We start from the raw sequence: 12,310 nt of genomic DNA, 5'->3' as shown, positions 1-12,310 counted from the left end.
GAACTTTGGGGATTGAGAAGCCCCAGCCCCGAGCAGCCTGTGCACCGAAGATCACCTTTCCACACTCACCGAGTGCTGCGTGGGGCCTTTTTGCACTTTTCCTGCTTGACGCGTTGTCCGGTCACTTGCCCATTGGCTAGTGGCCTCTTAGACATCGAACCTTCAATTTTGAACTGCTGGTCTGGTTGCTCCAGACTGGCCCTAGCTCCCTTGAAATGGAGCCACCGATCTGACCTTCCTGGTCGGATCCAAAAGTCATCTTCGATTCCTGTGTGGGTTGCATTTGCCAAGGCCTGTTGACTCTGATTCAAGAACCGACAATGCCGACAGCGAGAGCCTGCGTGGGACAGCCCGTGGTCAATGCCTGGTTGTCCTCGATACTTCCTGGTCCACATGGCAGCGGAGACAAACTACTCATAGGCACCTGATCGCAACCCGACATTTCCTGGTTCCGTCCTGGTTCTATCCTGGTCACTGGCTAGTAACCTAGACTCTGTCCCCTCTGCTTTCAGGTACTCTACATCTTCAATCCACACTTGGATCCAACCGGACTCTTCTCTCCTGGCCGCCTGCAGCATCTTTTCCTCCAAGCTCCTTAGAACTCCATGAAGAAACCCGACGCACTTTGGCACCTATGCACCCGCTTCCTGTGGGTGAGGTAACGAGAGTACTCCGGTGCCCCTGTAGTGATTCACATCCCTAGTGTCCTAGTTTCAAGTGGCTAAGTTCTAGTCCAGTCGGAAGTCTCCTAAACCTATAACTTTCTGAGTTTTACGCACTATTGACTTGTATGGTAAACGCGGTTGCCTATAGACACGGCACCCGCATCCTGTGGGCCTCCTATGTCCTAACCTTCTTTAGTCCAGTGTAGGCCCAGCGATTCCCAAGGCCCTAGGCCTTACCATTGTTCGTGACGTGGTACTTATACCACTTTTTTAATATATAGTTTGAGGGGCCACCCGGCCTATCCATAATTGTGCAGCTTATTGTATGTTAGTTCTTTGTTTGACGCTTGTGCTTCTGTGCTCATAAAGAGTATAGGGGATTATTCTAGAAATAAAGACATATATTTTATAATATATAACTTGTGTGGTGTCCTTTCATTTGATGTTAAAAGGATTGCATATGGTAAAACAGCTGGCTTCACATGCCTTCTTGAGTTTAGCCTAAGACTGCTTTTGCCCATGCTACCCCTAGGATAGCTGGCCTATAAGGTTGACTTACAACCAATCATCATAAGGGTCGTTTGGACTGGTGCAAGGTGCTCACTAGAATTAGTGATCATCATATACCAGGTCAACGTCTCACACAGAGGGAGACAGACAGAGGGTGACAGACAGAGACAGAGGGAGGGAGACAGAGGGAGAGAGACAGAGGGAGGGAGACAGAGGGAGGGAGACAGACGGAGGGAGACAGAGGGAGGGAGACAGAGAGAGAGAGGGAGGGAGACAGAGAGAGAGAGGGAGGGAGACAGAGAGAGAGGGAGGGAGACAGGGAGAGAGAGGGTGGGATACAGAGTGAGTCATACAGAGGAATACAGAGAGAGGGAGAGAGTGAGGGAGAGAGAGGGAGGGAGGGAGGGAGAGAGATAGAGAGGGGCGGAGACTGAGGGAGACAGAGAGAGGGAGACAGGCAGAGGGACGAGGGCGATAGACAGAGGGAGGGAGGCAGAGGGAGGGAGACAGAGGGAGGGAGGCAGAGGGAGGAAGACATATGGAGGGCGACAGACAGACAGAGGGAGACAGAGGGAGACAGAGGGAGACAGACAGAGGGTGACAGAGAGAGAGAGAGAGAAAGAGAGAGAGAGGGAGATGAGGGAGACAGAGGGTGACAGACAGAGGGAGACAGAGAGAGACAGACAGAGTGAGTAAGACAGACAGAGGGAGGCAGACAGAGGGAGGAGGGTGACAGACAGAGGGAGACAGATGGTGTGAGACAGACGGTAGGAGACAGGGACAGAGAGAAAGGGACAGACAGACAGGGATGCAGAGACACAGAGAGAGGGAGACGGAGAGCGAGAGGGAGTGAGGGAGAGAGAGGGAGAGAGAGGGAGTGAGAGAGGGAGAGAGAGGGAGGGAGAGGGAGGGAGAGGGGGGAGAGAGAGGGAGAGGGAGGGAGACGGAGGGAGGGGGACAGAGGATGACAGAGGGGGGAGAGGGAGGGAGACAGAGAGAGAGGGAGACAGACAGACAGAGGGAGACAGACAGAAACAGGCAGAGGGAGACAGAGAGAGGGAGACAGAGAGAGAGGGAGACAGAGGAGGGAGACAGAGGGAGGCAGACAGAGGAAGGGTGACCGAGGGAGGGAGACAAAGGTAGGGAGGCAGACAGAAACAGGCAGATGGAGAAAGAGAGAGAGAGGGAGGGAGACAGAGGGAGACAGAGAGAGTCAGACAGAGGGAGAGACAGACAGAAGGAGACAGACAGAGGGAGGGGAATGTCTGACAAAAGATAGAAAGACATATTATTGAGGTTCAAAAATATCAGTTCCTTTTGTCCTTGTTTATTTAAGTATATTAATAAAGCTTTCAAACATAAAAAATATCGGAGCATTAATATCAATGTCAACAATATCAACATCCTATCTACAACAAGGTAAGTACAAAAATATTGAGAAAAAAATATCGATGTCACGATGTCAAAAATATAGTTTTTTTAAATATCGTTTTAATTTTTTTTTAAATATGCAAAATAAAATAAATAATACGTAAAAATATAATAAACATAGTTAAAATATTTTATATTGAAAATTAATACGTAATATACATAATTTAATACAAAATTAATTAAACATCTACATATAATATATAATATATATACTTATTTAATAATCAGTTTTACTTATTATTTTAATAAATTATAAATAATTGAAAATATTATGAATTACAAATTCATCTATACACATGAAATATTAACATAAATAAAAATTTACTAATTATGCAAAACAAATTTAAAAAAAATACTTTTAATTTTTTTTAATTAATTATATACTACATTAGCTAAAACTATACAAAATATATTAAATAACAGAGGGAATAAAATACTATTATAACTCCCAAAAAAAACAACTAAGTAAAATGTTAGATAGCGTAGAGGTAAAAATTAATATTCCCACTCCAAAGAGTGCAACAGTAGAGAAAGAGTTGGATAGCTTAGGGGTAAAAATTACTATTCCCACTCCAAAGCAGTGATGTGGCTTCGGGGCGATTGAGGCCCATAAAATCGGCCGCACACTCCCGCAGTGTGGGCTGCTGCAGGCATTGCCATTGACTTTCCCTGAACTTGTTTGGACCTTCTTGGCGGCGCTACTCTGGACCCTCTGGTGCTCCCTGCTTTTTTGCTCGTGGTGGTGCGGTGACGCGCTGGTCATTCGCGAGGCCCCGAACTCCAACTCCCAGGGGGCCTCGCGGCACGCACAGCAGTGACGTGACTTCAGGGCGATTGAGGCCCATAAAATCGGCCGCACACTCCCGCAGCGTGGGCTGCTGCGGACATTGTCATTGACTTTCCCTGAACTCACCTGGATCTTCTTGGCGGCGCTACTCTGGACCCTCTGGTGCTCCCTGCTTTTTTGCTCCTTGTGGTACGGGTGACGCGCTGGTCATTCACGAGGCCCCGAACTCCAACTCCCAGGGGGCCTCGCGGCGTGCACAGCAGTGACGTGGCTTTAGGGCGATTGAGGCCCATAAAATCGTCCGCACACTCCCGCAGCGTGGGACGCGCCCGGGCCAAGGGCGGGCCCGTCCGTGCCCGTCAGTGGCCGAGTGGGGCCGGGTCGGGCGAATCCCCTTGGTATTTTTTCTTTCCCTTTTTCACTATTGTTGGAGCAACCATTTTATTTCCCAATCCTAAACTTACCACTGCATAAACATCAAGATTAGGATCCCACGTATTAGCTGAAAAATGGGTCAAAGGAAGCATGTCAGCCCCAAACCTAATGGGGGAGGGAGGGCTACTGCGGATTCGCAACAAAAACACTGCTAAGCTACCTAACGGGGGCGATGGGAGCTTTAAACAACCAGATAAGTTCAGCGGAGGAATTAATCAAGGCCAATTTTACAACGCCTCAGAAACATCGGAATACAAGGAAAAGCACTTGAATGGATCACCTCGTTCCTCACCGGAAGAACCCAGAGAGTCCGCCTTCCACCATTCAAGTCCGAGGCCACTGAAGTCATCTGTGGCGTACCACAAGGATCCTCACTCAGTCCCACCCTCTTCAACGTATACATGAGCCCCCTCGCGGCCATCGCCCGCCAACACAACCTCAACATCATCTCTTACGCGGATGACACTCAACTGATCCTTTCTCTCACCAATGACCCCAGCACCGCCAAAACTAACCTACATGAAGGAATGAAAGAAGTGGCCGAATGGATGAAACACAGCCGTCTGAAACTGAACTCAGATAAAACAGAAGTCCTCATCTTAGGTACATCCCCCTCTGCATGGGACGACTCTTGGTGGCCGGAAGCCCTTGGAAAAGCACCCATCCCGACAGACCACGCACGGAACCTAGGCGTTATCCTGGATTCCTCACTTTCAATGAACAGACAAGTCAACGCCGTCTCCTCATCCTGCTTCAACATTCTTCGCATGCTCAAAAAAACATTTCGCTGGATCCCCACCGAAACCAGAAAAACAGTCACCCATGCTCTGGTCACGAGCCGATTGGACTACGGAAACACCCTCTACGCAGGTACTACCGCCAAACTCCAGAAAAAACTCCAACGAATCCAAAACGCCTCAGCCAGGATCATATTAGACATCCCGCGTAACGAACACATCTCTGGTCACCTGAAAAACCTCCACTGGCTACCCGTCAATAAGAGGATCACTTTCCGACTTCTAACCCACGCACACAAATCACTCTACGATATCGGACCAGAATGCCTCAACTCACGACTGTCCTTCTACACCCCCTCCCGCCAACTACGTTCTTCCAGCCAAGCCCTCGCCACTGTACCTCGCATCAACAAGACCACCATGGGAGGTAGATCCTTCTCATACCTGGCAGCTAAAACCTGGAACTCACTCCCCACTTACCTTCGCCTTACCCAGAACCACCTAGCATTCAGAAAGCAACTTAAAACGTGGATATTTGACAAGTAATCCTCCTCCCCTACCTAAGCGCCTTGAGACCCTCTGGGTATGTAGTGCGCTATATAAATTCTTTGACTTGACTTGACTTGAATTACTTGGAGCTTATTCTTCCGTCTCCTTTATTGAGCCCTAGACTCACAGCCCCAAAGGAAATAGCTACGAATGGCTGCATTCAGCATACTGCTGATAGAATCTCTTTAAGCGACATCAGACTCAACCCAACAACCGCCCAAAAAAAACTTAAAAACCTGACGCTTGTGGGCAGTAAGCTCCCTTTGAACCCCACAACCCACGCCATTATACACTCGCTTTCAGGAAAGGAGGAAGAAACAGCAACCCCAAAAAGGAAATATACCAAACAAGGAAAGAGGAAAGTGGGGGCAGGAAAATTATCTACACAAGTTCAAAGGGCCAATGATAGGAGTTTGGAAAATACCAATAATGATATTAGGTCCCTCATTACAGTGGTGGAAAGGCTGGATATGTATCTGAGGACAAGGCTGGACCAAATGGAAACCAGATTGACTCAATAGAACAATAAATATCTTTGCATCCAGGGCTCCCCAAAAATAACAAACACCCTGTTCCTAATAATCAAGGTCCATTATGCGATGAGCCTAATCAGACTAATGGGAACCCAGATAAACAACAGAATACCAACATAAGGTCAAATATCCAGATAACCAATTCTTCCCTAACTACAGTCCGAGGAAAGGGAAACAATCCTGTTAAGACTACCACAGATATCACCTCAACAGGAAACCCTGCCCACTCCCCCCGTGCACATCCGTTTTCCTTTCCTAACTGTGATACTCAGTCTAGGGCAAAATCAGCAGTAGATGACATTTTAGATCTCCCTCCTGCAGCAACACCTTATGTAATAGTGTTGGCAAATGTTCTGCGAAAGCCTCCTAGAGAACCAGAGGGGGAAATGCTTAGAAACAAGTCCTTACACTGGTTATGGCTTAAAACAGACCTAGATGACTGTTTATTCAGAGAATTTAAAATGGCCAGAAGGGTGCAGTGGGTGGGAACCAGGCGTAAGATCCCTTCCAGGAGATTGCATAGTACTCACTTTTATATCACCCACGCTAGTCAAAAAAATTCTCCATGAACTAGGTAGTAAGCACATTGCGAGGGGTGAGATAAACATATTCCAGCTGGGTTTCTTCTATCCCCCTCCTAACCGCACACTACATATCCCTAACTTTGATCTCTTTAAGAGACACGATCCATACCAGGAGCTTCCCACAGCAAACAAATTTAATATACTTTCTGGATTGGAAGATCAAGATTGACTTCCTAAAAGGGACCCACATGGCATGCCCTCACAGGGACAAGAGATAGAGCAACTCCACGACGTTAGGGTAGAACTTAACAACATACACGATCCTGCAGTAAACACTAGCATGATCTCTCAAGGGCTCCCCATAATGGAACATCTCGACAAGGCCTCAATAATTGTACTCTTATGGAATGTCGCAGGTCTGAAATCCAAATCAAATATTGAAATTTGGATTCATTTCACCAGTAAATTCAATATTTTATGTATACGGGAGACCTGGGCAATAACGGCCATGCACATAGAGGGTTATAAAAGTTTTTACTCCATAGCCCTGCCCTCGACTTCCGGAAGAGCAAAGGGCGGTTTGGCCATCTTTGTTTCTAACATCATTAAATTGGAGAAATTTACCAAATAAAAGTAGAGGTAAACTATCAAATTATTACTTTGAGAGTAGATAAAACCAACCTTATTGCACTGGTTAATTTTTACAATAACCTTAGACAGGATGAGATTTCAAGTGTAATAACCGAAATCCACAATAGCTTGCTAGAGCTAAAAAGAAAAACAAGGAAGGAGTTGGTCATAGTGTGGCGGGGGATTTTAACCATTACATCTGTGGGCACAGCTCTGGCCCAAAGTGGCCTTGAGGATGAAAATCATATTCCACTCACCCATTTCCTCCATACCCCGATGGGGAACTGCCTAAACGAGAAAATGTTTGAACTTGAGATGGGACTAGCAAATGAGCTTGTGTATCCCCCAATTCCCCTAACAAACACATATAATGGGAGAGGATCCTCTAGTGTCATTGATTATATTCTAATTACTACAACCTCCTCGTCCCGCTTATGTAATTTTGTAACGCATGACTTCGCACTAAGCGATGATTATCCTAATAGTGTTACGCTATTTCTCCCAAGCACCGTGGACAGAGAGAATTCCCTAGACCTCCTGGGCCAGGCAACTTTGTCCCTTGATAGATTAAATGGCTACGCACTCAAATGGGGAAAAACAGATAATAGATAATAAGCAATCGTGGAAACAAGCCATCGATACAAGGAAATTGTTGTTCACAAGAGCAACTTCGGCATTAACTAGCTTTTCGCGTAGACTGGGGAAGCAGCCCCCAACTGAATTAATATATATTTACAAGGGAAAATGCATAGCTACTGCAACCTACGGGGCAGGGGTATGGGGCTACGGGAAGGTTGACTCAATACAAAATGTGGAAAGCTCCTTCCTAACATATCTCCTCGCACTGCCACAGGGCTCCGCAACCTATTCTTGCCACATGGAGCTAGGCTTGCCATTTTTCACAGACCTGATAAGAATCCAGCCCCTCTTGTTGTGGCATCGAATAAGGACATCCAGGAAAACAACATTTTGTCAAAGCCTTATACTGGATTGTGTTTCATTGGAAAAAGAACACAAGATAGGCTTGATTGCTTACATCAGGAACTTCCTTTCTGACCTGGGAATGGCAGACTATTTCCACACACCCCTAGAAATCGCGGAGATTTCTAGAAAATGTTTCAAATTAATTTGCATGACTCATCTAGAGCAGTTGCGATTAAGTAATGAGGTGACAAAAAAGAGTGTACAACACTCGCTAATGGTTCAAACCACACTGCTCATCCAGCCTTACCTTACCTTTAACTTGACCTCCTACGAGAGGTTACTTTTAACTCGGTTTAGGATGAACATATTTCACCATTTTGTCATCTTTCCTCGAACAAACGACTGGGCAAGAAGTTTATCCACATGCCCATGTGACGACACATCTATTCAAACAACCATCCAGGTCGTCCTGTTTTGCAAATTTTATACAGTCCAAAGAAAACGATGGTTAATTCCCATTTTAAAGTCAATGGGTTTACGCAGATGCCGCCCAGCATTCCTTCGACTGCAATTTTTAGGGGAAGAGTACGCAGTGAATCAAGTAGCTAGATTCCTGAAATCAACGTTGAGATGCAGGGCTAGCTTAGACCATAGTATGAATTTAAGACCTTGATTATGCACCTGTAATTGCTTAAATGTCATCTCCAATGCATTTTATGCTTATGTATATTGAATGTTCTCTCTTTTTAACAATTTTACCGTATAATTATTGTTTTTATATGTACTTTTAGGTTTTTCCAAACTATGAAAACCGAATAAAGTATTTTTGAAATATTCCCACTCCAGAGAGTGCAACAGTAGGGAAAGTGTTGGATAGCATAGGGGTAAAAATTACTATTCCAGCTCCAGAGAGTGCAACAGTAGGGAAAGTGTTGGATAGCGTAGGGGAAAAAAGTACTATTCCCACTCCAAAGAGTGCAACAGTAGGGAAAGTGTTGGATAGCGTAGGGGTAAAAATTACTATTCCCACTCCAGAGAGTGCAACAGTAGGGAAAGTGTTGGATAGCGTAGGGGTAAAAATTACTATTCCTACTCCAGAGAGTGCAACAGTAGGGAAAGTGTTGGATAGCGTAGAAGTTAAAAATAACATACTTATAAATAAAATAATATTTTAAAACATTAAAAAAATTAATTATTAAATAAATCTAAACTATTTACAAATACCAATACATAATTATTAAAAACATAATTACCAATGAATAATTAAGAAAAAAGTAAATTAATAAATACCAATTAATAATTAATTACCAATTATTAATTAATCACCAATAATATAATTAACAAAAACAATTATTTAAATAAATTATTACTTAATTACATTTAAATTACTTCCCACCCTACTCCCCTATAAACTCATAACCCACTACAGAAAATAATTATCAATTAATCAATTAATAAAAATGAGTTACCAATTAATAATTAATTAACAATAATATAATTAACAAAAACAATTAACTAAAATGAATTATTACTTAACTACATTTAAATTACTTCCCACCCTATTGCCCTATAAAACCCATAAACCTGCTACAGAACATAATCATCAATTAATCAATTAATTTAAATTAATTACCAATTAATAAAAATTAATTATCATTTTTTAAAATTTAATTTATAATTCAAAAACATTAATGATTAATTTTGTATAATTAAATTACTTCCCACCCTATTCCCCTATAACCCCACAACCCGCTACAGAACATAATTACCAATTAATCAATTAATTTAAATTAATTACCAATTAATAAAAATTAATTACCAATTAATTAAAATAATTCATAATTCCTAAAAATTAATAATTCATTTAGTATACTTAAATTACTTCCCACCCTATTCCCCTATAAACTCACAGCCCGCTACGGTACTAAAATACAAAATTTAATTAAATTACATTAAAAAAATACATATTAAATACATAATAATATACATAAAAATCATATAAAAATCGATATTAGTAACATCGATATTACTAACATCGATATTAGTAACATTGATATTAACAAAATAGATATTACTTACCTTCGAAATTCTGTCCCTTCGATATTTAAACATCGACATTATTGTTGTATGTCGATATTTAAAAATCGATATTTTGTCTGCCTACCAGGGAGGGAGACAGAGGGAGGGAGACAGACAGAGGGAGGGAGACAGAGGGAAGAAGACAGACAGAAGGAGACAGAGGGAGAGAGACAGAGGGAGGGAGACAGAGGAAAGGAGACAGACAGAAGGAGACAGAGGGAGACAGACAGAGGGAAGAGGGCGACAGACAGAGGGAGACAGACAGAGGGCATCAGACAGAGAGAGACAGAGGGAGACAGACAGTGGGAGACCGATAGAGGAAGGGAGACAGACAGAGGGGGGAGGGAGACAGACGGAGGGCGACAGACAGAGGGCGACAGACAGAGGGCGACAGACAGAGGGCGACAGACGGAGGGCGACAGACGGAGGGCGACAGACAGAGGGCGACAGACAGAGGGCGACAGACAGAGGGCGACAGACAGAGGGAAACAGACAGAGGGAAACAGAAAGAGGGAAACAGACAGAGGGAGAAAGAGGGAAACAGAAAGAGGGAAACAGACAGAGGGAGAAAGAGAGAGAGAGAGACAGAGGGTGACATACAGAGGGAGACAGACAGAGGGAGGGAGACAGGCAGAGGGAGAAGGGTGACAGACAAAGGGAGGGAGACAGATTGAGGGAGACAGATGGAGGGAGACAGAGGGAGGGAGACAGAGGGAGACAGAGAGAGAGAGAGGGAGACAGACAGAGTGAGTGATACAGAGGGAGACAGGGAGAGGGAGAGAGAGAGAGAGAGGGAGGGCGGGAGAGAGAGGGAGGGAGAGAGGGAGAGTGAGAGATGGAGTGAGAGAGAGGGAGGGAGGGAGAAAGAGGGAGGGAGAGAGGGTGAGAGAGGGAGAGAGAGAGATAGAGAGAGAGAGGGAGGGAGAGAGAGAGAGCCAGAGAGAGGGAGGGAGACAGGGAGAGGGAGGGAGAGATAGAGAGCGGGAGGGAGAGGGAGAGAGAGAGAGAGATGTGCGTATGCCAAGTCTGGTGGCTCAGTGGATGAAGGCGTCTGGTGCAGGGGCCTGTGTTCAACCTCATGGTCACAGTTTTTTTGTTCTTGCCCCCCCCCCTCCCCCCTCCCCACTGACCCCACCCCCAACAGTGCAGCCCTCAGCCACAAACCACACTGTAAATTTGGCCTGAGAGAAAGTTTGTGAGTACCCATGGTGTAGAGCTATGGGGACATGTCAAGACTGATAACCTTACTAAAACAAAAAACAGGTTTGTGAGGAGCATGCTTAACCTTCCACAGAGTGCCCTGCATGCAGAAAGTGGTCTTGCCTACAATTAAGTTCTCAAGTGTTAACAAATTGATTAAGGAAGTCTTTCAAGCTATAAACGATACAAAGAATTGAGTGAAGACACATAAGAAATGCTTGAGTACTTTTTTGAGTTACCTGTGCAAAAGGTATTTGTCGAAGCTGTTGTTAGAAAAAGTTAGGCACAGCGTTGCGCATATCAGGTGTTTTCTTACGGGTATTTTTTTAATTTAGAGAGAATCTAAATGGGGCTGCAAAATTAAGATTTGTTAATATTCTTGTGAATTCCTCTCATATTTGTTTTATCTTTATAAAGGTTTGTCAATGACATGCATTACATATTTAAAGGAGGATTTTAGAAGGAATGGTATGTACTGTTCGGAAAGATGCACTACATTTATTTTCAGGATTCTTCATCACAAACATGGCTAAAAACCCATACTCCTTATTAGAACTGTATTGTAGCCTATGGCAGTTGTAATCAGGAAATAGGACATCAGTGATGTTGGTGACAGAGTATCTTGTCATTCAAATTCTAAATAATCGTCTCGTTTACAATCGCAAAATAGGTCTGCACTATGTACAAACCCTAATTTGTGAGTCGATAACCTATTACCAACTTTTAAAATAGAGGTTGCGAATCTCTAATAGGAAGGGGCATGCAGAGGGCGTCCCTTCCTAATAGCGAGTCATTCTTCAATGTATGATTGTTTTACGAGAGCAATTGCCATTGCAAATCACTCGCAGTTTACCACCCATTGAAACAAGCATTTGCAATGCAATAGGTCTCGCATTAGGAAAGTGTGAGCTATTGGTATTCTAAATGACAATTTTTTTTTAATATGTGTTGGCTTTGAAAATATATAAATTAATAGCATTGTTATTCATAAAGCCAATAGCTTACACTTTCCTAATGCGAGTCCTATTGGCTATGGCAATGCTTATTGGTAGCAAGCAAGGACAGTGCTGTTGTGGTGCTGAGTGATGATGTGGTTGGGCTGAGTGATGTGGTGGTGTCCCAGAGTGATGTGGTGGTGTCCCAGAGTGATGTGGTGGTGTTCCCGAGTGATGTGGTGATGTCCCAGAGTGATGTGGTGATGTCCCTGAGTGATGTGGTGGTGTCCCAGAGTGATGTGGTGGTGCAACCGAGTGATGTGGTGGTGCCTCCGAGTGATGTGGTGGGGCCCCCGAGTGATGTGGTGGTG

The sequence above is a fragment of the Lissotriton vulgaris genome, chromosome 9 (genome assembly GCF_964263255.1).
Source record: "Lissotriton vulgaris chromosome 9, aLisVul1.2, whole genome shotgun sequence".
NCBI lineage: Eukaryota > Metazoa > Chordata > Amphibia > Caudata > Salamandridae > Lissotriton > Lissotriton vulgaris.
This window is presented reverse-complemented; position numbering follows the sequence as displayed.